Here is a 27,226-nt window from a genome sequence, read left to right as displayed (position 1 = left end):
CCGCAAGATTATGACCTGAGCCAAAATCAAGAGTAGGATGCTTCACTGACTGAGCCACCCAGATGCCCCTCAGAAATCTGTGTTTTAACCAGCCCTCCAGGTGATGTGAAACACACTGATCATTGTGAGCCACTGGTCCATGGTGCATGCATATATGTACTAAAAGCGGTAGGAGAACGTGATAGAGAACTTAAGCTTCTATGGGAAAGCTAAAGGCCTTAGCAGAGAGGTGGCATTTAAGTGGTGATCTAAAGGGGGTGACAAGAGTCTGAATGACTCTCAAGGAGTCACCAGACATCTCTTACTTGGCTAACCCATCACATATGCCCTTGAGTTAGTGCAGCCCCACAGATTACAAAATTTAACTCCATAAGTTACCATCGTTCTTCAGTCAAGTCATTTCATTCTTAAAGAAAACAAAGAAAACTTCCCTTATTTCTGTTAGCCTTTTAGTCTACCAGCCATTCTCTCATTTCCCTTAACTTCAGTTCCTTTTAGCATAGCCTACTTCCTTCTTCACTTTTTTTTTACTATCCTTTTCACTTCATAAATCTGGCTTCTGATTTCCCCATCTTAATAAAACTATAGTTTTGAAGTCCTTTATCAGTCCTCCTTGACCTCTGTGTACCATTGGTAGAATATGCTCCTATATCTAAACACCTCTTTTCCAAGATCAACTTTTGTATTTCTGAACACCTGCTGGACTCCTCGCACCTGTATTATCCCCTTGGCATCTCAAGTTCAACTTGTACAAAATTAAACTAGTCACACCAGCTCCCCTCCATCACCAGAAGGGACATTCTTCCTCTGGTGGTCTTTATTTCACTGCCCTGGACCATGAGTTTTCTGGTTATATAGACTCTAAAACTTAAAGAATGGTATTTAACTTTACCCTCTTCCTTGCCCCTAAATCAAGTTAGTTATCTTTAGGACATCTTTCACCTCCTTCCCCTTTTCATACCTATTACCATTACCGTCATTTAGATCCTCATTGGCTGCTTACTACTAGAATTCTTTAATCACGGTATTCCCCCCGTGGTTAAGTGAATTCTTGGGAAGGACAGCTCAAATCAATCATTTGCCTATTCAAATGTCTTCCATTGTTCCCCTTAGTGAGTTACAGGCTCTGAAATCCAATACTGTACACCTGTTCAAATCTCTACTCTGCTACTTACCAGCTGGGCAACATTAAATGAATTAATTGACTTGTTAAGCCTGTTTTCTCAGCTGACAAGTAGGAATAAAAACACCAATCATATCTCATGAGGAGACCTGAAGGAACTAGTGCATGTAAATTCTTAGTAGCACATACAGCACATTGAAGGATTTAGCAAATGATAGGCATTACCATCACCATCACCAAAACCATCACCAGAGTATACAATTACAACATCTCAGTTCAGCATCCCTCATTGTTCTTAACTGAAAACTTTCTAAGATATGCTAAACTGAACTATTTCTCAAGGGCAAGGACAAAATGTTTTTCTTTCTGTCTCTGGCTTCTTGGTGCCCTACACCTAGTAAGTAGTTGCTCTAGAAATGTCTACTGCATGAAGCACTGGTTGGCTCTTATATATACATACTTTCTTAGTTCTATCACTTTGCTTAGGCTTCCCAGGATGCCCTTGCCTTTCTGTCCCTTCTCATTCTACCCTCAAGTAGCATTTTATTTTATTTTATTTTATTTTATTTTATTTTATTTTTTATTAAAAAAATTTTAACGTTTATTCATTTTGAGAGACAGAGAGAACAGAGTGCAAGTGGGGATGGGGCAGAGAGAGAGGGAGACACAGAATCTGAAGCAGGCTCCAGGCTCTGATCTGTCAGCACACAGCCTGATCCGGGGCTCAAACTCAGGAGCCGTGAGATCATGACCTAAGCCTAAGTCGCAGGCTTAATCAACTGAGCAACCCAGGCACCCCTCAAGTGGCATTTAAAATGCCACCTCTTCTAGGAAGTCTTTCTACTTCCATCAGAATAAAGTATCTCGTTCTCCTTTGAACCTGTGATACATTTCACTAATATGTCCTTTACAGTATTTAAGTCATTCTATTGTGTATCCTTTCCCCCAAGAAGCTATAAGGACTTCCGGGTTAGGGACAAACATGATGTGCTGCTTTTGCCTAGGGACTTGCCAAGAGAAAGCACTCAACAAATGTACCGAATGAATGAATGAGGTAAGAGGAATGACATGTACACTCTTACATGAACTGTGCTGCTGCATACTACCTGATTAAAGGTTTTCTTTCCCCTTGGTAATTATGATGGTCTTCAAAGAGGAAACATGGTGAAATATACAGAAACAAGTTTTAGAGGGCCCCTTATAAATGGGGTGTTTTCTTAACCTTGGGTTTAAAGTTATTCTAGAACCTAGAAGCATTTTTCACATAAATAAAGTCCTAAACGTTCACTGGATTCCTGGAATAGTGCTCCAAAGCTAATTAACCCACCAGACAGGTGTAGTAGCTAGAACATTACATTAGCAAGAGCACCTCAATGCCAACATTACTACAAGGGGTCAGGAAAAGGAGTCAATATTCTATGAGTGCTTATGAAGTGCTCAAACTCCTTTATAAAACATAACACCATGAATTTTGTTTTCTTCTTCATATTTTAAGGCATACTCCAAAAGTTATAACCAGAAGCCAATTTTTTTGTGTGTATTCAGATGATTACTTTTCATTGCCAGGATGAATGTGCTCTGGTTAAAGAATCAATTTGTAACTGTCGATTATAAATGGTAAATTTAGAAAATGAAAGTCTTCTATAAAGTCAATATGTTTAAATTTTCAGAAATCAGAAATTATTTTCTTCTTTAATTACAATTCTAAATTTCAGCTTCTTTGTCTTCATTTTGGATTAATTTTAAATTGATTGTGGCCCCCGATACTCTAGCTTCAGTTCCTTTGCCCACATCCCCTGACAAATACATGATGGCCTGTTAACAAACTTTTAATTACATTCATTAGGGGAGTCTGTTATTTTAAAGTAACTCTTCAGTGAGTAAATAATCCCTTTTTAATGGAAAAATGATTGCCTTTCCAATTATCTGAATTGCAATTTTGGATTTTCACAAATTTATTTAAAGTAGGCAAGGCTATAAACAAGACATTATTATCAACAAAGAAGACATATTTTCACTGTTACTTTTGCTCCCTTCCCCCCCACCCAGTAGTGAGCTAGACATCATGATAAACTGAGAACTGGGGTCCTTGGTCCTTGAGAAGGTGACTAATTGCAGAACAAAAATAATATATCTGAAACACTTAGAGAATAATACAAAGACACATACAATTTAGTGTGAATCATAGGCCCAGGGAAAGAAGTAGTACAGGAGAGAATACAACCTCACAAGGGCAGGGATATGTCTTTTGTTCACTAATGTATCCTAAACACTAGGAACTGTGCCTTATACATATTGTGAGCTCAAAAAACAACTGCTCCACCAAAAGGAGAGAGAAGTGAGTTAGAATGGCTGGAGAAGTTTCACTGTGAGGGCAGGACTTAAGTAAGACCTTAAAATACATGATTCCTTGGTTTCTCCTTTGGCTCACCACCTATTTCCGGACTATTACCAAGTCCTGGTTGTACTCCCAGCACATATTACAAATCTTTCTGGTTCTCTCCATGTCACTGCCACCTCCTAGTCCAAGCCATCAGCATCTATCTGGACCACAGCTAATGGCTCTGAATGGATCTTTCTGGGAACATTTATGTTCCCTTATACTTGATCTCCTCACAGCAGATAAACAAACTTTAAAAATACAAATCTTATCGTGTTATTCCAGTGCATAATGGCTTCCCACCACACTTTGCATAAAATCTTTCCTTACCATGGCCTACATTTGCCACATGATTAAGCCTCTGCTTACTTACATAACCCCACCTTGTATCACCTCCACTTGCCCACCCTTCCTCCTTCCAAGACCCAAGCTTCTTTTCTCTTTCTTGAACATGTCAAATTCACTCTTATCTCAAGGCTTTTGCCTTTCTTGTTCCCTTTCTTGTTTTGGGAATTCTCATCCCCAAATTCAGTTGTGTTTCAGCTGAGGTCTTCAGGAAGGTGTTTCCTCTATTACATGGTTCTGTTTTATTTACGCCATCCACTTATTTGTTTCTAAAATTATTTTGTTTTACTCGTTTACTTGTTCATTGTCTCCTCTTACTAGAGTATAATCTCCATGACAGAAGCAGCTATATTCTAGGTGTTTTATTCCCGGCTTCTGGAACAGATTTTGAATGAATGAATGACTATAATTCCCCAGCCTTTACAAGTATGAAGATACTTTTTATGCATCAAATGATTTGAAGGACTCCCCAGATATTGTTATTCTTTTCTTTCCCCTGAGTATTCACTGATTATATACAGTGCTGATATGAAGTCAGGAACATTTAAAACAAAGGTATATCATTATCACAGGGCTGACATATATTTGGCAAGAGTATGATATATGAGACATGGTATTTATTCAATCTACCAAGTATTTGGTGCACATTTCCATTTATAGGTACATGAGGATCCTTTGCCTACAGATGTTATGGGATCACTGACTGATACGCAGACAAAACAAGAGAACAGAAGCCATTCTAGTTAGCGCTTTCTGAATACAGAGATACAAAGAAACTCAGGTAAAGCCTTATTCTGAACGAAGGACAAACCAACTTCTTTTTTGAACCCTCTAACACCCACTGTAGGGTTTATTAGTCATCTTCACACATTTGTGTAACAGTGGCTAAAACATAATGTTTATTATATGCCAACACTTTTCTAAGCACATTATGCACATATTAATTCACCCTATCTTCACATTAACACAGCAAGGGAGGAACTTACTATTACTGACATTTTGTAGATGAGAAAACAGGGCACACAAAGACTAAGTACCTTGCTCAAGACCACAAAGCAGGTAAGGGGCAGAGTTGGCGTTCAAACCCGTATTGTCTGGTCCGAGAGTCCCTACTTTGACCACTATGCTATGCTGCCTTGCTGATATAAAAAGAAGGCACTGTCTTCACGCTAGGCAGAGAATGCCTTGCATCATACATAGCATATAAGAAAAATTACATATCAAATGTCAGCTACTTCTAAATATGCATGTTTTACTCCTAAACATTTCCAAGCAGTTGTTTTTCTCATTACTGCCACATAAAGGTCTGAAATGCTTAGCAGCAAGTGACTTCATGAAGCAGTTCTATATCATGTGGGAAATCATGAGGATAATCTAAATCAAATACCAAATCTCACTGTGCCTTTAATATCACTGTGAAAACAGCATGCTTTTCTAGGACACACTGTGAAGTCTGAGGTGATAAGATAGCATATCCTAAAATTACTTGAAACCAAAAATGGATTTGTGATTGTTATTTCCAACTCACCAAGAATGTTCTTGTTTTGACAGGTTAGAACATGGGGATACAGACCTCACCTTGATATATAAGGTCTTAAAGTGTACAAACCTCAGTGATTTCTGCACAGTATTTGGTCAGGCTGTTTACAAAGAAAGTTCAAAATTAGCTTATAGAACCAAGACAGAATTCCAAGAAGACTCAGCTTGTTTTGTCATTCACATAAGGCCCTTTGTTTGTTCTCCTCCATCTATTCTCTCCTTTTTAAAGAGATTAATTAGTTACCTTGCAAAATATGAATGAATCAAGGAGGAGTGGTGTCTACTGGGCATAGCACATGTTATGCAACATGACCCTTATGTAATAAATCTTTTGGAAAGCAGGTCTTCTTTTCCCCGTGAGACCTGTCTTCACTTTTCTCATGTGAGACTTGGCAAATGGGACATTCTGAGTCTGACAGGCCACTTCTGTGCTCCTCAGCTGACAACTATTTTACACAGATGTCAGCTGAAACCCTTACTGGGGCACGTAGAGGATCAGAACTTTTGAATCACATCCAGCAAACAGAATCCATCATCCCTCAGCTCTCTGCCTGCCGCATCCCATCCCAACAGCAGCTTAGCACCCCTACAAGTAAGTCAGCCCAGCTCCAGTGAAACAGCACACACCATGGGCAAGGGATCATGTGATGGTCAACATGAAGTTGGCTTAGGGCGTTCCTCTGTGAGAAGTTCTCTAAGGAAGAGAAATCTCTGAAGTTCTGTGATTATCTTTTATAAAGATTTAGGAGCTTGAGAAGAGATGTGAAGGAATTTAGGGCTTGTGTCGTAGTCGCTTTAGAGTCAGAGTCCAATTCAAATTTTGCTTCCACTATTTATTAACTAAAGATGTCACTTTGGTGAGTTACTATCTGAACCTCATTTTTCTCAACAGAAATACCTACCTTTTTTAGGTTTGCAAGTAGAAGAACATCATAACACATGTAAAATGCTTAGCACAGTGTCTGGCACAGAGTATGCCTTCAATAAATGTTAATTCTCTCTTTCTCTAAAACTGAAAAGGGCCAGGTGTTTGGAGGTCTGCATTTAGAAATGACTCCAGTATCCTCGGCACATTCCATTTTCGTTGGCTTTGTTTTTGCTTTATGTTTTTGTTTTGGGTTCTTAAATTAGGATCCATGGACTCCCCCTCTCCAAGAATTCTATGCAAATATTTGCAACCATGCTCATTTTTGGGGAAAGTGGAATCAGATGTAACCAATTTTCAAAGGATTCTATGATTCACAGAGATTTTTAATCTTAATAGTTGTTTCTTAATAGTTCCAGGCAAAGAATATCTTTTTGTAAATCAAATTTGATTTTTAATGTACTAGAAGAACCAGTGAGCAAAGGAACTCTACAACGAATCTTTCTGTAAAGCAAATACTTGCCTCATAAACTGCATATTTAATCCAAACTTTTCCAGTTTTTAAGAAAGATTTAGAATTTCAATATAAGGTTTGCTTAAAATAGGACTCCTAGTGATATTATATGCATAGCAGGAACTTCCACTAACAATTTACAATGTAGCCTGGGGTCAAGTTCAGGTATAATGTAAACTGAAAAAGAAAGAACTCCAAAAAGTCCCTGCTCTTAACTGGGCAGAATTTTAGTTATCCTCTGCTCCAAAGACCTCATTTTACGGATGAAGAAATTGAGGTTCTCAGAGGTTACATGACTTGCCCAAGGTCATTGCAATAGTTACCGACAATAAGGAATAACAGCTGTAAGAATAATGACAGTGATTATGATGATGATGACAGCACTATGATCTGTTGAGCATTTACTTGAGCTAAGCCTTTTAAAGACTTTAACCTCATGTACTTCAGCTATAACCCTAGAGGAAGATTTTATTACCTCCACCCATCAGATGAAGAACTCTGCCCAGGGCTCCACAGCCAGTAAATGGACAACTCAGAACTCGAACCAACTCAAAACTCAGAATCTGTTTTCGCTGGAAAGACTGTGTTTTTAGCTGCTTCCCAGAATAGAACAGAACAGAGAGTCTTGAAGTAGACTGGTCTTGAAGTAGAAACAAGAGGTTAGTTAGGAAAGATGTTATCTACAACCTTCAAGGTATATTCATGTATTTGAATGGGTTTTTAAAAAATACATTATTAGACAGTTCTTGATAATGCTACACCCTCACAGATACATACTTGGAATACACCAGGAGTATAAGCTCCAGAATAAATCCAGGTCAACTGCTTGCAATATCATCCTTAGACACAACCCTCTCTGACCAGGCCTCTCCCCAGACTGTAGACCAAGGGGATTGGTCCACATGGTGTCTACCCTCTCCTCCCCCCACTTCTAAGCCACATTCTGGGTATCTGGGATTCCATATGTTCATCCTCAAATGGCCCTGGAACTACTTCCAGGACCTACATAGGTTTCTTCTAGACCTCTCTCCCTTGAGGCAGATAATACCTATGTGGGACCAGAATGGCTGTTTTCCATAGGTAGAGCTTGGCAGCCGGGATTGGGGGGTCCATACTCCTACAGTATAGGACTGGGCCAGGATTAAAAAAAAAAAAAAAAAAGAGAGTGGGACAGGAGCCACTTTGTGCTTCCCTGTTCTGGCACAGAACTCTGACATGTCTGGGAATTCTAAAATAAAACCTGGCCTTCTCAGGTTTTTATGAATATATATTTGTCAGGATAGAAGGATGAAATATACTTTGTTTAGCAGCTTAGTGCCTTGATTTTTAAACTTTATAATAGTTTATAATAGGTAAACGTGGGCATCAATTTTTATCCTTGTCTCGGACCTTGCATACAATGGGACAGGACAGGGCAGGCCTGCCTGCTTTTCTACTTGCCAGTGCTGTTCTTTCTCAGCCTTCCTGGTCCTTGGATCCCTTTGATATGGCTCCATATCTGCTTTGGTACCTATTTTCCTCATTCTACTTTTACTGATGACTTGGTATGAAATCCATCTATCCAAACATCATCTGACATTTAATGATGGCTGATTATAAGCCACACACTGTACTCGGTGCTATGCATGTAACAATGGATGAGAAACCCTCAGTTAGTCCCTGCCATTGTGGAGCTAACTGCCTGTGACAGGTCCACTTGAAAATAGAGGCATTTAAAAGAGAGCATGACAAGTGTGATGATAGGAGTAATACTGGCTATACTAAGGGAGCTCTTTCATGGGTGTCCAGTTAGGTTTTTTTGAAAAAGTAAGGGACTAAACTGAAAACCTGGAGTAGGATTCAGCTAGGCAAAAGTTAGGAATGAAGTAGAAGAGGAGGAGCTGGTTCCATGTATGTTTTAAGTAGAGGGAAGTACACATGAGGCCACGCCTTCAGCTAGAGCAGGCATGGTGCCCTGAACTGAAAGAATTTCAGTCTTGACCAATGTATGTCTCCGGGGTGAGAAATGTTCCTGGAGAGGTAAACTTGAACAAGACCAATGCAGGTCTTATAAGTCATGTTAATGTGTTCAGACTTGACCTAAAGTTGAAGGGGAGTCAAGGGCAGATTTTAAACAAGGGCCTGACATGATGAGATTTCTTTGTTAGGAACATCAGTGGTTGAAACATGGGTTACGTGTATGTGCAAGAGGAGCTGGTGGGGAAAGGGTGGGAGGGAGGAGCAGGGCTGATGGTGCTGAGTCCAAGTAGGAGGCATTATAGCAACCTAGGTGAGAGATGATCTTAGCATAAATTGAGGGTTAGGCTGCAGTGAGAAGATTGGCCAAAGGGGTAGAATCAATAGGACACAATAAATGTTTGGACATGGGGCTAACATCCAATGGACTAAATAAAGCAAAGCTCCCAACCTGGGTAGATGGAGGGATCAGTCACAGAGAAGGAAAGCAGATGAAGGTGAAAGCTTGAAGGGAAACTTGGTTTCTGAGCGATGACCTCAGCACCACTCCAACTCAATGGCTTTTGATTTTCATCTTTCTACGCCACACACTAGGACTGAGAGTCTAGGGCCTAAGTGCTAGACTTTGGGGGCCTCCTCTTCCCACTGTGCCCTGCTTGTTTTCTACCATCAGGAGGAAGGGTGGATAAGCAATAGGCATGAAAAGGGGAATCCTTAGATGAGGCTCTCATTTTTCATTCATCTGTAAAATACCATCATTTGTTTAAAACACTTTGCTATCATAAAAGTTACCAGGACTATTCAATAAATGACAATGGGTCAGAATTTTCAGTTATATTTGATTTTGGGGTATCTCAAATACTACAGCAAAGTTCAGATTTAGTCATTACGGCAAAATTTGCTCTCGGGTATTTGATGTCAACCTAATAAATGTTGATCCTTTAAAGATGAAGAAAGTTATGTAGAGAATGGCTAGTACATATCCTTCCCTACCATCTTCTCAGACTTTACACACGCATTTCATAGTACATTGATTACAGAAATCAATCCTTATCCATATATCTGAGTTAAAGTCTCTTCTGAATCTCTAAGAATTTCACATGGGCTATTAATACCAGAAGGAACATTTTAAGTAATAACACTTAGTTTTGGATAAAAGGAATAATGTAATTTTTATTTTTTATTTTGCCATACTATACATCAACTGATATGCTATCAATCCTTTATGGAATTAGCAGCAACCAGGAAAAAGTAAAAACAAAAACAAACAAGCAAACAAACAAACAAAAAGACACTAAAGGATCGGTTCAGTTTTTGAAAACAAACTTTTCAAAAGTAAATGTGTCATTTTGCTCAATATTGATGAACATTGTCTGAATTATTTATTAGCTGTATTATATGCAGTACAGTTGGGTCTTTAAAAAATAATATAAAATTTAGGTGAAAAGCCAAATTTAAGAAAGTTACTTTTGAACTTCTTAACAATTGTGCTATGTGAATTTTTAAAGTTAAAAAAATAGAAATCGATGCTATGTGAGGAAAAAAAGAAAAGTGGATGATAAAGCTTTCAAGGGCTCTATCAATATTTTAAGCAAGCTTAGAGGAAAAAGTCAAGTTGTTGCATCAGAATTACCAAGGTTACTCATATCTAATGCCTGTGCGGCTTTGGATAAAATTCTTTATTTCTTTATATCTTAGTTTTTTTTCATAAATAAAAGAAGCAGAATCAAAAGGAATTCACCAAAATGCCATAGGAAATAAGGCTTATAGCGAGTTTTGACATTTGCTTGATAAAAAGTATAGTATTATTAGATCCGTCTTACTTTATCTTTACACAGACCCGTATACCTGTGAACCAAAAGGAATGATTTTTTAAAATCACTTCTTTACTATGATGATCTTTAAGACTGATAACAAAATCTTTCCCTAGGAAGAATGGGCAAGTAAAACTTAACACAATGAGAATGCCTCAGTAGAAGTACTACTCATGCCTAGATTAAGGGGTTTGAATCCTACATGTGAACTGCATTTTGCAGGGGGGAAACATATCTAAACCACCATCTATCCAGGGAACAACAGAACTGCATGATTCTGTGGATAAAATACAGACCAGAACTGATATGAATCAGACAGGCAGCACTGTCCTACTCAGAACACTGTACAAGAAAATAAACTTTTCTGTTTATCCTTCTCAAAATTGTTAGGAGTTCTCTTAATGCAAACAACAAAGTAGAAAGTCCATGGAAGTGGAATCTAAACTATTTCTGTTTGGCTCTGAGCAAGGTATTTATCTATTACATCCAGAACAAGGAGCAGAGTGGACTAAAAAATATCCCCGAGTAAACAATGGTGAAATCTGCCGGGTAACCACAAAAATAATGACTATTGAAACACTCACATTATAGTCAAATTAATTGTAGCTCCTTACAGGAAAAGACCATTAAAAGCCACAAAGCCTATAAACAAACTAGATGGAAGTGACGTTAAAAGAGCCTAATCCAATGTCATACTTGCACACAGAGGAAATTGTATTCTTCACATGGCATAAATCATTAACATAAGTACAGAAACAATGGTGGACCACCTAACATCTTCCCTCGTGGTTCAGAAGAGTCGTGTGAGAGGGACTGTGAAGACGCCAGGTTGAGGAGGCAAGGCTAATGAGAAAGAAGTGGGTTTGCTTGCTGCTTCCCTTGCTGTCTGCCTCCTTCCTTCTTGAACTTCTCTTTAGCCATGCCTCCTGAGATATGTCTCTCCAGGTCCTCCTCTGCCCTCTCTGACCAAGTTGCTCTGTCCCTGTAAGGCCTGCTCTTCCTCTTCTGTGTATGTTGATGTTTGGGTTTCATCACTGGTTTTCTGTGGTCCTCTACACGCTCTCCCTGGATGACCCCTGCTTCTCAGGGCATTGTCTCTGCAAAGGACTGCTACACAGAGCCCTGCTTCTGCCCCAAGCTTCAGCTTTGTATATCCTGGTTGCCAGCTGGATGCCCCATAACCATGTCTAGAACCAAACTTATTTGGGCTGAAAGATTTTACTCTGAAATGTGAGAGAATGAAGTTACTCATCCTAAAGGAATATCCTGAGATAATAAAAGATATATTTAGAAGAGGAAGAGAGCCAGTGCCAAAGACTGAGAAAGAAAGAACATTAACCATACTTCTTATAAATCTTCAGTGTGCAAGAATTACATATTTTAACAATATTTTTAACCATCTGAGTACAATTAAATTTAACATTATTTGAACTTTAGGTTCAAATGAAGGGTGGCCCTTTGTTCTGTTGGATTTGTTTTCGCCCCTCACCAAATGTTACAACCAGACTGAGAAACAGAAGTAGGAATGCTGTTTATTTGGAATTCTCCTTGGCCTCTAAGCATTGCTCTTTTCCCTTGCAAAGTGGAGAAGCTTTCAAAGGCCACTCTGAGTGAAGCTCCATGTGGGGGCTGATTCCACCCCCTGTTCACTGCAGAATGCTCAACTCAGAGGAGGAATATGGGGGTGGGGGAAGGAAAGCAAAAGGGAGGAAAGAACGAACAATTAACATTTTTCTCTCTCTACTAAAATTTGTATGTAAAGAAAAAGTGGTGGGGCACCTGGGTGGCTCAGTCGGTCTAGCGTCCCACTTCAGCTCTGGGCATGATCTTGCAGTTTGTGAGTTCAAGCCCCACGAACCCTGCATGGGGCTCTGTGCTGACAGCTCGGAGCCTGGAGCCTGCTTCAGATTCTGTGTCTCCCTCTCTCTCTGCCCCTCCCCAGCTTGTGCTGTCTCTCAAAAATGAATAAATGTTAAAAAAAATTTAAAAAAAAGTGGTAACTAATTATGCCAAAATGTTTTGGTGTTATCAGAAAAGTCTTTTAAAGGAGAGGTGCCCATGCTTTTAGATTATGTTCTCACCTAATGCTAATACAATACCCACAAAATATTTGAAAAATTTAAAGTTCTAGAAGATCTTAGTTGAAAACCTGTTAGAATTTATCCATGGGTTCATTTTTTAAAGCAAAAGTGGAAAGAAATTTAAATTCTAATATGTTTTCAGAAAAACTTGAAATTGATTCTTCCCTTAGACAACTCTTCTCCTAGTATTCTTTAAATTAAATGATGGCAACTACCATAACACAGGCCTCCTACCTTTCCTTTTTTTCTCACAGCCACACAGCCACACAAACACCAGGTCCGACATATTTAGTCTTCCAATATGTCTCAAATTCATCCCTGTGACTGACCACTGCCCTACTTCAGATCCTCACCTTTTCCCATCATTACTGGTCTCCTTCACTCCACATTTATTCTCCTTGGCTCCACCTCTAAGGCTGCTGCTAGAACAAATTGCCAAAAATCTAAACTGATCCACACAAATCTTCCACTTAAATCCTTTTTTTTTTTCATTCTATTTCATTTCATCTACTCAAAAAACCTCTGCTGAGGACCAGGACCTGTGTGTCAGATAAATGTACCATGTTGGGAACATGGAATGAACAAGACCAGCAGGGTCTCCATGCCCATGGAACTTTGCCTTCATCATCAAACTTACACTCATGTGGCTAACATGGCCTTCCAAGATGAGACCCCTAACTACCATGTGAGTTTCTCTTCTCACCATCCCTGTTTCAAACACTGCATTAGCAACACACATCTGTTTATAGCTACCTGTATACGTCATGCAATTTCTCACCTCTGATTTCTCTCCTACTGACCCTTTTCTCTCCTCCCCCACTTCATCTGCCTATTTCTATGCATTTTTTTTAAGAGAGGAAGCCTCTCTTTGACTAACTCAGACTGGGTAAAGTATTCCTCCACTGTGTTCCCATCATATCTACATTCCATATCACCATACTTAATACACTTTATTCTAAATATTCTAAATATCTAAATATTATATGTATATATATACACACGCACACATACACACACACTTTATTTTAGGTATGTCTAGTTACACACACACACACACACACACACACACACTTTATTTTAGGTATGTCTAGTTCTAGGCAAATATTTATTTAACAACTACCAAACATAATGACTCAAATATTCTATAACAATTTTAGAGAAAATTGGTGGCAAAGAGATACTGTGATTACACGGAGTTATAATTCAGGGAAGAGGGCAGGAGGCAGGAGATGTTTGGATCCCAGTTCTAATTCTATATCCATGATAGGCTTAAAAATTCAGGCAGTTCAACAAATATAGAGTAAGTTCAACTGACTATCTTGTTCTAGTAATCTCTGCTCACTAGTATGTTTGCCTTCCTGATTGAGGTATTAATAATTAAGTGTGTTGTGATAAAGCCTGGTCCTTTTGCTAGTGGAGAGGGTTTGAGGAAAAGCTCTTAACAGATGGCTTCAAGCATTCTTCACATGAGAATATAGAATCCAGGAGAAAACTGTATATAAAAATACACTGAGGCAGTAAAGAGTAATCATTACCTACAACGATTACCTACAAATGACATGGAGGAGAAGCCCTATTAACATTGGGTTACTAGCGTAAAACCTAAGACTTTCTTTGAGGCCTTCAGAATACTCCATGAGACAAAAAGCAGACTACGCAGGCCCAGTTGGATTGAAGAGATCTTGTTTTTTAAGGTCAATATTAGTGGGGAAGTAAGCCAAAGCTGCCTTCTCAGATGAGATCTTGGAATAATTTCTTTTTTCCATTTTAAGCTACTTCTGGTTCTCATTAGAGTAGATAATATAAAGTTGATTATATATCAGATATAAAAAATCTCATAGTGAAACAAAGTTTCTCTAATAACAAGTGCCAAAAGTATACATGTACATCCTTTCCATCTGTAAGACAATTTACTATAATTCTCTAATTATGCAGAGCTGGTATCTTCTCTAAATAGAAACTTTGCCTGTGTATATCAGTATATTTCTAGTAGAAAATGTGGCAACTAGACCTGTGCTCTTTTATAACTACTGATCTTGAGGGAAAAAATCAGGTTAATTTAAGGGTTTATTAAAACCTTGTAAGTTGTATAACTTCTTACTAGAAAAAAATAATAATTGTTTTTTAACAAAAGTTTGGATCATTATGTTTCAGTGTTTTTAGTAAATTACTAAGATGAATACTACTTCTGCCCACAGTAAGATAAAACAATGAATAAAATAATTGCTTTTTGGGCTGTAGTGACTGTCTTTGTTTAAGAAACAAAAAAAGTGCACACGCACTCACACCTGCACGCGCACACAACACACACACACACACACACACACACACACACACACACACCAAATAATTGGTGGCCGTGAACGGATGTTAGTATGCTTCTGTGAGTTTCTTGGGCTGATTTTGTAACCCTGATAATGTTTTTAAACTGATATATGTCTATTAAGAAATTATTAATTTTTGGGGGGCAACTGGATGGTTCAGTTGGTTAAGTGTCCAACTTTGGCTCTGGTCATGATCTCGTGGTTCGTGAGTTCGAGCCCCGCATCCAGCTCTGTGCTGACAGCTCAGACCCTGGAGCCTGCTTTAGTTTCTGTGTTTTCCTCTCTCTATGCTCCTGCTCCACTTTGTGCATTCTCTCTTCCTCTCAAAAATGAATAAACATTAAAACATTAAAAAAATAAATTATTAATTTTTTTCTGTTTTGACAATTACTCATTATTTAATTACATGTTTATATGGTATTGCTGTTGGCTAGATACCTTAGACATTACTTTCTTTAACTAGTTACAGTACTCTGAATATGGGATGTGTGTGTGTGCATGTGTGTGTCTGGGTATGCGTCCATATGTACATGGATAAAACTCTTCATACATGTTCATATTTATGTGTTGCACATTTAAGTATCATAGACTCACTTATTAGTTCAAATACATTCATGCATTCATTCAAATATTTCTTATGCATCTATCATGAGCCAGGTCCTGTGTTTATCCTGAGTGAGACATGATCCTTGTTCTCCAGAATCTACTAGGGAAAACAAAAGAAACATATGGGACAAAGGTAGTGAATGAGTTCTATACAAGGTAATGTGTAACTCTCCTTTCTGAGTACATACTACAACTTAAACCATATATTAAAACTGTAACAGGTATAACAAAGCAAACTGTCATAGCATAGTCATCTTCCCTTCTCAAATCAAAACCATCAGAGGGTATGTGTCAGTGTCTGTCCATATGAGTAGTCACACTGAGACCATTATGAGGCATAAAAAGAAAATAATTTTATGCTACCAGATACCTTACTCATCCATATATTCATAGTTGCTTTGCCCAGATGCTGAGAACTATTTAGGGTCAACTCAAGTCATTAGTATTATTAATTTCCAATCAAGACAGTTCAGAATTTACTAACCCATGTACTTAGTGGGAAGTAGTTCTTTTACATTTCAAAGTCACTAGACCGTGTTCCTGAAGGCTGAAAGTCACATTGGCCTTTCATTGTTTGTTCAGCAAATCAGAGTTAATGACATTTACAATGCTAATGCACTTTGCTCCAAAGTATCTTAACTCCAGGTTTGGCACAGTTTCTCCTACCTGAGAAAAGCTTATTTGACCTCTCGCATGAAACTTCAACCAGAACTAATGATCTGAATAAGAACATTCCCTTACTCACTCGTATATCCACAATCACATGTACATATTAAATCTAGAAATGTATGAAATTCTGTAATTAACTATTCCATTTGAGAATCAGGATTAATGTGCAAGACAAATTAAGGTATGTATTATTAATTTATCCCCACATACACATTAGATTACCCGACAAATCTGGGCACAGTAGTGGCAGACTACTTCCCAGTCGTTATGGTTGACATAGCTTATGTGACAATCACCTCTTATGTTAGACTTTTAGAATCAGACTCATAGGAAAATATGTATTTTGGTAGAAATTATTTCCTAGATAATTTGGAGAACTGCAAATAACTGTACTTTTCTGTATACCAAATTTCAAGCAGCTAAAGCTTTGCTTCTTTAATGTTCTTTTAATCACAATTATTAGCATATGTTGAGTGTTATTGGCTTACTGGTATGAAATGAAAAAACAAGAATTCCAAACTCAGTTTACTTTATTAGTGAGCATGTAATGACCTCAAACCAAAGTCAGATAAAAAATCCCATTGGCTTGCTTAAAGTGTAACTGGTAGAGTTTAAAATATCTGCTAATTATTAACTGTGTTAATCTGTCGCTTGACCAGGCAAGAATGAATATACACACACAGAGATAGATATTCAGGTGACAGTTAAGGTGCTCATATCTCATATTATGAATTTTATAACACTTATAAGCTTGTGTACAATAGTCTACATAATTTGAATAATATTTTATCTTCAAGTCCAAAAAATGTATAAATTTGGTTTGACAGTTAAACTCAATGCAATAGGATTTGATATGTGCTTAAAAAATAATAACCAACAATTTTGAACAATTTTCTGTGCAGTGGGTGTTATGCTAAATAATTTCTATGCATTACATAATTTACTTTTCATTAGAAACCTGTGAGGTGTACTCTAATTTTCATGTCACAGAGAAGATTGAGAAATTTTAGAGAGTTAAGTAATTTTCCCACTTACTGTTAATAAGCGACAAAACTTAGATTGAAACCAAACTTCAGTGACTCCAGAGCCAAACTCCAGCTCATATATGGTCTGCTATAGATTAGAAATTGGAAGGCCTGGAATGAAGTCTCAGTGGCAATCAATTTTCTAATATATAAAATAGAGCCAATAATATATCCCAACCATCCCTCCAGAGTTACCATGAGGATTCAAGAGATAATGTAGGCAAGAAAACTGTAGAGTGCTCTACAAATAACACTTTATTACATTGTAATACCTTAACATTTTACAATCCCCAAGGCATTTTGTGGGGCCAAACGATGACATTAAACCAAATATTTCACTCGAGAAAGAGACTTTAGGAAGCCACCAGAGCAATTTTTTACTGTAGCAGCTTTTAAGTAGGTTGCCCAGGGTGGCACAGGGCAATCAGAAAAAACATTCACCCTTTGTGGGTACCATGATAAATGAAAGGGGGGGGTCAGTTCTGAGGGTTGAATGTTTTTATTCTCCAAAAATTCATATGTTGAAGACCTAACCTCCAAAGTGAATATGGATTGGAGGTAGGGCATGATAGTTACAGTGATAGTTAAATAAGGTCATAAGGGTGGGGCCCTAATCCAATAGGGCTGATAACCTTACAAGAAGGGGAAGAGATACCAGAGTACTCTCTCTCTGCCATGTGAGGACACAGAGAGGAGGCAACTACCTACAAACCAGGAAGAAAGTTCTCACCAGAAACTGACTTGGCAAGAACTTTTACATTGGACTTCCCAGTCTCCAGGACTGAGAGAAATAAATATTTGTTGTTTAGGGGACCTGGTCTATGATATTTTGCTATGGCAGCCCAAGCCAACCAGTATAACCAGTATCATGTTCACCCCTCATGTTACCAATGTCACCAAAAAGCAGGGCCATCTGAGTCCTGTCCAGCTGCCAGCTGGATGGCCGTGTGGCCTGTTAGATCACATGAGGGGCTGAAAACCTACAGTTAGGACCCATGGAATGTAAAAATGTCCTAGGCAGGCTTAGCATAAATGGGGCTCAGTATAAACTGCTTTGCCTAGAATAAAACTGTCCAAGTTCAGCAGATTATACTAAATATCCTCAGGAAAACAATCAAACCAAACCAGTAGAAAAATGAAAAAATTTCCAAAGATGCAGTCCCATGTCTGTAAATATAAATTATTGCCAAAAGCTTGAAACTGACTCCATGAAAAGAGTAAACAGTGGAAAAATTCTGATGAACAAAATTACAACTGAGCAAACAAAGGAATTTCTACATTAAAAATGACTAGCATAGTTCACTTTGCATCTTCCCCTTTTCACCAGAGCACAGCTACTTCTAAATTAATCTACCAGAGTTTCCTCAGCTAGAAGGGTAGTGAGCTGAAGCCATTAAATATAAAAACAAGTACACATTGAATTATTACTTCTGCAGCTTATTTTCCTTAGGATGATATAAACCTCATTTCTTGGGAGTTGTGTTTTAGTTTACAAGAAGATAGGCAAGTTTTCAAATGTAAACACAGCTTCCCAGGAGGATCTATCCTAAAATCTAAGTAATGCATAGTTGAGAAAATGTTTCCACTTACCTTCTCCTTTCACACTAATCACCTTCCAGATGATTTAAAGAAAATATCATTTGGTGAGCATTCATTCCATGTGAGGCACTATTCCAGGTGCTTAAGGAAGGCTCTGCTAGTTTTCTTGCTACTCTGCATGATACCTGAAGTATTAGTTTAGCAAACTGCTTCCCAGATAAAGAAAACATTTCCCAGGTTCCCTTGCAGCTAGCTGGGGCCACATGACTAAGTTCTGGCCAATGAGATAGGAGTTGAAGTGATAACTTCCGGGTCATTCCCTTAGAAAGAAAGGTATGTTTCCTCTAGCTTTCCTCCCTCTGGTGGCCTGGAATGTGGAAGTGGTGGAGACTTGAGCATGCAATAAAAGGAATGCAGATCAGAGACGGCTAAGCAACAGGATGGAGGCTTCCCCAAAAGCCTTTATACCATTTCTGGGTTGTTAGATGAGGCAGAAACAAGCATTTGCCTTGAGAAAACTACTGTGTCCTTGGGCTGTTGTTACAGCAATCTATCCTGTATTTTCATTAATAGAGGACTGCATATATCTTGTGAGGTACGACTATCCCAGTTTTAACAGGGAATTAAGGTTTAGAGGGATTGAAGAACTTTTTTATAATCACACAGGTGGTAAGTGGTAAGGCTGGGATTTTAATCAAGTGCCTTTCCCATTAGTTCTTTTTTATACTAATAGAGAGAAAATTACTAATTTATAGAAAATTAGTGTTGTGCAGCTTTCTAATCCCTGATCTATTAATCTGATAGGATTATAAAAAGGTTTCGGTTTCCTTGAATTAGAATCAGTGCTACAAACCCCTTTATTTCTAATAAAGTGTCTGACAGTTACCAACTCCTCCAGGACCTACCCCTCAAAAAATGTTCCATTAGAAAAATTATAGACAAAAAGTATGCTGATTCTCCTGGACTATGAGGTAGAGGACTAGTAAGAATGCTCTAACAATTTACAAAATAATATACTGAAAAATCACAATAACTCAGAAACAGATCAGAGGTTTTTCTGGTATGCATTTTCTTTCCTGATGTTACCCTTATGTTAACACATAAATTCATTCTCAGAAGGAACCATATGTGCATTCATTCAACTTTTAACAACTTTTAACAACATTTACTGAGTGCCTAGTCTATGTCAGGTACTTCTTTAGACACTGGGGAAACAGCAGGAAACAAACTAGACAAAGGTGGAGATTGTTCTCAAATGTATCAGTTGTAGGTAATGTCCTACACAAATGAACATAACAGGCTTTCGATGTGTGCCAGTAATTCATATTTTTTAAAATAAACATTTTTGGAGTAGTTTTATTTTTTTACTTTATTTTATTTAATGTTTATTTATTTTTGAGACACACACACACACACACACACACAGAGTGCCTAGTGCCGCTGGGGGAGGGGCAGAGAGAGAGGGAGACACAGAATCTGAAGCAGGCTCCAGGCTCTGAGCTGTCAGCACAGAGCCCGACCTGGGGCTCGAACTCACCAACTGTGAGATCATGACCTGAGCTGAATGAAGTTGGACACTTAACCGACTGAGCCACCCAGGCACCCCTATTTTTTAAATTTTTTATTGTTTTGAAGTTTATTTGGGAGAGACAGAGTGTGCGTGCATGTGAGCTAGGCAGGGACCAAGAGAGAAGGCGAGCAGAGTGTGGGTGCATGGGAGCTAGGCAGGGACCGAGAGAGGAGAGAGAATTCCAAGCAGGCTCTGCATTGTTAGTGCTGAGCCTGACACAGGGCTTGATCCCATGAACCTTAAGATGATGACCTGAGCCAAAATCAGAGTCAGATGCTTAACCGACTGAGCCACTGAGGTGCCACGTTTTGGAATACTTTTAAAATTTATGGAAAAATTATAAAGATGATACAGAGAGTTCCTATATACTCCTCACCCAGTTTCCTCTAATGTGCCTCTTATAGTTTTTGTTTGTTTGTTTTTTCTTGGTTGTGTATGTGTGTGTGTGTGTTTAAACTAATGTCCTTCCTCTGTCCAAGGTCCAATCTCAGACTAGCACATCACATTTATGCCTCAAGCTTCCTTAGCCTCCTCTAGTCTGTGACAGTTTCTCAGTTGTTCCTTTGTTATCATGGCCTTGACAAGTTTGAGGAGGTATTTTATGAATGTCCCTCAATTTGGGGTTGTCTAATTTTTTTTTCATAATTGAATTGGAGTTTGGGTTTTTTTTTTTTCTTTTTAAAGAATATCACAAAGGTAAAGTGCCCTTTTCATCACTTCAAACCAATGATAAATGGGATAAATGATAGCAATATGACTTATCACTAGTCATGTTAACCCTGATCTAAGGATTCCTGATTTTGTTTATGGAAAAATTTTGGGTGTGCTTTTTGCTACCAGGATGAGCTCCATTTCTGTAAGTCTGTATTAAAATATAGTAAATTTATTTGGGAACACACACACACACAACATACACACATGCACATGACTTAGAGGTAATAAAATAACGTTAGGTATAGAAAGGTAAAATGAATTCTTAAGTGCTACATTTCTGTCATTTGTTTGTTTGTTTATTTAATGTTTATTTTTGAAAGAGGAAGAGCATGGGGGAGGGCCAGAGAGAGCGGGGTGGGACAGAGGATCCAAAGTGGGCTCTGCACTGACAGCAGAGAGCCCGATGTGGGGACTGAAGTCACAAACCCCAAGATCATGACCTGAGACAAAGTTGGATGCTTAACTGACTGAACCACCCAGGGGCCCCTCTGTCCTTTATATTCAAGATACTAGGTGTTAAACAATTTACACATAAGCACTCTTACTGTGTCAGAATGTATTTTGGGGGTACCTGCGTGGCTCAGTGGGTTAAGTGTCTGACTTTGGCTCAGGTCATGATCTCATGGTTTGTGAGTCCAAGCCCCACACTGGGCTCTGCGCTGACAGTGCAAAACCTGCTTCGAATTCTGACTCACCCTCTCTATGCCCCTCCCCCACTCACACTTTCTCTCTGTCTTTCTCAAAATAAATAAACTTAAAATAAAAGAATGTATTCTGTTTTCTCTTTAAAAGAGACAGATCATCACCATCCTCACTCTGTCCTCTAATCTGCTGCTTGGCACACAGCATTGGTGACTGGTACTCTAGCATGCATTTTGAATATCAGGGCCATACTTTAGCATTGGTAAGTATTAAGCTAAAAGGAGCCTGGATTCCTTAAACATCATACAAACCCTGGACTGCAGACCTCCAGACTTATTTTCTGGGGGAAAAAAAAACTATCTGTTTAAGCAATGATTTTCAGGGCTCTGTTTCTAAGTCGAATGCAATTCTTAATAGAGGTAGTTTGGAGAAGAGGCAGAGGGATGTCAGATTTATTGAGAGCACTATGTACCATGTACTTTATATGATTTAGTTCATGTCATTATCAAAACAAAACAAAGTTGAAAAAATTAAAGATCAATGACAATAAAACTCATGTTTAGGTTTACAAAGCTCAGTATTAGAACAAAACCAGAATTTAACTTTCTTTTAATGTTTACTTTTTTCTGAGAGACGGGGGCAGGAGGGGAAGAGAGAGAGGGAGACACAGAATCCCCAGCAGGCCCCAAGGTCTGAGCTGTCAGAACAGACCCTGATGCGGGGCTTGAACCCACGAACTGTGAGATCATGACCTGAGCTGAAGTCGGATGCTTAACCGACTGAGCCACCGAGGTGCCCCAGAATGAAACCAGAATTTAAATCAAACCATGTTTTCTCATCACAGCATGCTAAAATGTCTTGTTTATCATATGTGCCCAGACCTTTGTTGATTACTAGCAATGGGTATAAACACATATATTGTTTTAATTCACTCACCAATAAAAGACATTTAAATAAAGTGACATATACTTAAATACACAACAAAACAGAAACACGCATCCATAGTTTGAATCTTCCCACTTCTCTCCATGATCAACATCTCAAAGAGTAGAAGTGGCATCAGGGTGACTTCAGGAGTGACACATCAAACTTATTGTCCTCAGCCTACATATAACTATAGATTTTTTTTCTGGGCTAGAATGGGAAGCCATTCAAACCATCCATCCATCTACTCACCTACTTATGCACTCATACAGGGCATCTACTATGCTGAACAACCTGTTACTTCCTACATATATAATGTTGAATAAGACACAGTCCATGTTCTCCAAAAGCTTATAATTTAATGAGAGAAATGGAAAAAGAAATATGGAATTAGAACAGAATAAAGTTTTTCAAGTTCAGCACTAATGACATTTTGTACGGGATGATTTTTTGTTGTGGGCATCTATGCACTGGAGGATAGTTAGCACCATCCCTAGCCTCTACTTACTGCATATTGGTAGCACCCCAATCCTTTGTTATAACCAGAAGTGTCTCCAGACACTTTCACATGTCACATGTCACTTGTCAAATGTCCTTTGCGGGGCAAAGCACCTTTCTATCTCCTATGTCTTCCCCTCCCCCACACCTTATTGAGAACTACTACAAAAGAGTAAAAGCCACCATAAAACTTCAAAATATGGTCACCTACAACAGAGGTCTGGGCCAGAAAAGTTTTCTGGAGAAAGTAAATCCTTAACAGCGGCTTGAAATTTCAGTAAAATGCAGCCAGATGAAGTAAATGACTGTATGTGTTTTTATATGTATCAAGAAGGCCTTCTAAGCATGTGCACAGACTCAGAGTTTATAATGAGTGCAAGACATCTGGCAGAATAAAGGTAGTTGAGCATGTTTGGAATGGGGAGGTGTGCAGTAGAGGGAGTTACGAAAAGTTGTACATGCCCACAGAGGAATACAGGGGTCTAGTTGTCACAAGATGAGACTGTAATCAGAAAAGGCAAACATTTGGGGGAAGAAGGAATTCAGCGTTGGATGTGTTGAATTTGAGTTGCCTGAGGGACAAGGAGGCGAAGGTGTCCAATAGAAAGTTAAATTTTCGGGGCGCCTGGGTGGCTCAGTCAGTTGGGCGTCCGACTTCGGCTCAGGTTATGATCTCGCGGTCTGTGGGTTCGAGCCCCGCATCGGGCTCTGTGCTGACAGCTCAGAGCCTGGAGCCTGCTTTGGATTCTGTGTCTCCCTCTCTCTCTGACCCTCCCCCATTCATGCTCTGTCTCTCTCTGTCTCAAAAATAAATAAACATAAAAAAAAATAAAAATAAAAAGTTAAATTTTCATTTATGGAACACAGGGACATGACTCCGGCCAGAGAATGAACACCATCTGTATCAAGAAGCTGCATGTGTGCATGACATGACCCAGGGAGAGTGTAGAGCTGAAAGGAAGAACCCATGGGCCTGATAGTGGCAGCATGGACAGAGGTGAGGGAGAACAAGAGTGATTGTGATGTCACAGTGAGAGTTTCATAAACACGGCATAAAGGTCAGATCAGATGAGGAGTGAGACATGGCCAATGGAGCTGGCAATTCGGAAGACATGGTGGTCTTTGCAAGAAACATCTTACTGGTATGTTCTGGGTGGTAGCCAACTTACAGGGGGCTGGAGTGGATGGGATGGGATCAAGGAGAGAAACTTTCAAGAAAAGTGTAGAAAGCATTAGAATGATGTAAAGACAGTGCTTATGGTAGAATAAGTGACAAACACACCCCGAGTCAAAAAGGTGAGTGGGGATGGGTAAGAGGAGTTTTAAGCATGAGTTCTGACTTCAGGTTAGCTGTGGATATTGCTTATAGGCTCTATTCTTATTTCTGGCTCTCAGAGTCTCGTGGGTGTTTATATTAAGCTACCTCATAGAATTTCTGAATGTAAGCACAACCGGAATGTTTTTGCCTCTTCACAGCATACCGCACGATTCAGGGTGACTTAACAGTATCAATTTACTTGCCTATGGTGTATCTTCTGAACAAAGAATCAACTTTAACCACTTGACTCTCTCTGTACTAACCATATAGAGTTCTGTTTAAAAACACAATATTCCACTAGTCTAAAAGCAAGAATTCAGAATAAGCCATTTTATAAAGCTCTAAAAATATATTTTCATTAGGTGTGTTTATGAGAATCTTTCCTTTAATTGAAAGGTTTTGATCCAGCTGCCTCAGAATAATTGACTCATGGGAGACAAAAGCTGAAAGGGAGTTTAGAGTCCCTCCACCTCCTTCCTTACCCTTCATCCATTCAGTGATTTTAGAGGAATCACTTTCCTCATGTCCTACAGTTCTTTCCCTTCCACTCGACAGCTTCTGCTGTCACCTTTATCATCTCTGTTGTGTGCTTCTAGATAGCTTCCTGACTGGCTTCCTTGCCTCTAATCTTTGCCCCCTCTAAGCCTTTGCCATACTCTGCTAAAGTGATCTTTCTAGAACACAAATGTGAACAGCTCTTAAGTTCTGCTTAGAACTACTTGTGGCATGGCTTCTTACAAAATTCAGAATCCTTATGTCATATAAAGCCTTCTCCATTTGTTCCAGGCATCCTTTGCATATTTCATCTCATACTTACATTACAGCCAGACAGGACATCTGTTAGATCCTGAGGCTGTATACTGACTTCCTCCCACAGGCCTGTGTTCTTACACCTCTATGCCCTGTTCATCTGCAGAATGACATTCAAACTCAGTTCAAGCATCTTCTCTCTAAAGTCCTTGTCAGTCTTCTTTCTACCACCTGAACCTACATAGGACTGACCACTCCTCTTGTGGTGCCCCCCAATATGTCAGGTATATTTGTATACCTTAAAGAAATTTGTATACCTTAAAGTAGTATCAAACTACTTTACTGCATGCATTAGTTTTTACAGGTGTGTCCCCCATCGAACTCTCAGCTCCTTGAAGACAGGGGCTGCTTTTTAAAATTTTTTTATGTCTTATTGAAACATGGTATTTATCAGGAGATCAGTAAATATCTATCTACTGAACAAATCCAGTCCAAGCCTCTATTACTACCAATGAGGGAACAAGGCCCAGAGAAATTAAATGACTTTCCCAAGGTCACTCATCTAATGAGTGGCAGGGTGGGGAATAGAAGCTGTCAATGGGGCCTGACTTTAAACTAGGGCTCTTAAGGGGTGCCTGGGTGGCTCAGTCGGTTAAGCGTCCGACTTTGGCTCAGGTCATGATTTCCTGGTTTGTGGGTTTGGGCCCCATATCAGGCTCTGTGTTGACAGCTGAGAGCCTGGAGCCTACTTCAGATTCTGTGTCTCCCTTTCTCTCTTCCCCTGCCCCATTTACACTCTGTCTCTCTCTCTCTCAAAAATAAATAGACATTAAAAAAATTTTTTAAACTAGGCTCTTAGCACTGTCCCAGGTGCTACTTCATCTGTTTGAAAAAGGAATGCCCAGGGCCCAACCTTGTAGTTTGCTAACTTGATTGAACAAAGTTTTAATACTGAATATTTAAGTGAGTATTTGATGGGAAAATTTTGTTTTGTTTTGTTTTCTGGTAGAGATAAGGAAAAGTGTGCTAATTTTAAAATGATGGATTATTTGATTTTATTCTCACCTTTTTCCCTACTGTTTGTCCCTTCTATCTGGTTGATTTCACCAATTAGCCTTTAGTGAGGTATTTTCAAAAATTTCAAAATCAATAAGTACATACCACATTCTTCTTGTTGACAAAAGGAAAATAACCATCTTGGATTAAGAATTTACCATATGTATTTCATACATAAATAATCAATAGTAGGTTGAAATTGTTTTTGTTTACTTGTTTTTCTGTTTAGAGATAAGGAGAAGAGAGTAACAAATTCTAGTCTCCCTTGGAATGATGTGATTGAGTTGCCAGATAGGTGAATAAGTTTGTATTAGGTTATAATTTTTTTTTCATAAATGACCATTTAGATAACTAGCTTGTCCTTTTCATTCATTCATTCACAAATAAAACAGAACATTTAACTGGTGAATATGTTTTATTTGGACTGCTTTAATAGTTCCTTGTATATAACATTAATATGTAAAGGCTCTAAAGAGTCCATTAAAACTCTGCACAACAAGCTGTATTTTAATAATGCAGAGACTATGTGAGATGGAAGCCGATTTCTGCCATTTAGATAACATAAGCAAAAACAATTTCCCAAAAGAGCTGAAGCTTATAAGTAAAAGAAGTTTAAAATGCACAGGTCCTACAGATGGCAGAACTTAACATCAGCCTCAAAAGCACAGAAGAAGAAAAGATAAAAAAAAAAAAAATTCTCTCCAAACCCAGGCTTCTTTCAAGTCTCCTACTCAAAAGAGGATCTAGGATGCTAATGAATATTCAACTTCCAGTTTCTTCTAATAACAAATTCCATTTATAAATATGTGAAGTAAAACAAACTTGCCCTATGTTTAGTTTCTCTCAAAAGATAGTCTTTCATATTCCTTTAGGAGTTGATGGTGCCTGAATATAAAAAGACTTGACATACTGAGTGGAGGTGAAAAACTGAGTGCCATTTTGTCAATGGCAGTTTCTAACCTCCATTGGAAAGG

The 27,226-nt window shown here is 38.6% G+C and overlaps 1 protein-coding gene and 1 long non-coding RNA gene across 12 annotated transcripts in view; one reads left to right on the top strand and one right to left on the bottom strand.

Moving 5' to 3' along the window:
* The window catches only part of ZNF385B (zinc finger protein 385B), a 401,094-nt gene that overhangs the window by 102,909 nt on the left and 270,959 nt on the right, over window positions 1-27,226 (bottom strand). Inside the window, exon 1 of one of the 8 annotated variants that reach the window (XM_060622001.3) lies at window positions 18,832-18,912. The exons of the other annotated variants lie outside the window; for them this stretch is intronic. The gene's annotated coding sequence lies outside the window, so the exon portion shown is untranslated. Of the gene's footprint in view, window positions 1-18,831; window positions 18,913-27,226 lie in introns of those variants that run through there. 8 annotated transcript variants of the gene reach the window in all.
* The window catches only part of LOC132671325 (uncharacterized), a 70,626-nt gene continuing 67,486 nt past the window's right edge, over window positions 24,087-27,226 (top strand). For 3 of the 4 annotated variants that reach the window (XR_009607047.3, XR_009607045.3, XR_014138051.1), the window contains exon 1: window positions 24,087-24,270. This is a non-coding gene — a long non-coding RNA (uncharacterized LOC132671325). The remainder of the gene's footprint in view (window positions 24,271-27,226) is intronic. The other variant, XR_009607046.2, reaches the window with a different exon arrangement.

Source organism: Panthera onca, chromosome C1, assembly GCF_046562875.1.
Source record: "Panthera onca isolate mPanOnc1 chromosome C1, mPanOnc1 haplotype 2, whole genome shotgun sequence".
NCBI lineage: Eukaryota > Metazoa > Chordata > Mammalia > Carnivora > Felidae > Panthera > Panthera onca.
This window is presented reverse-complemented; position numbering and strand designations above follow the sequence as displayed.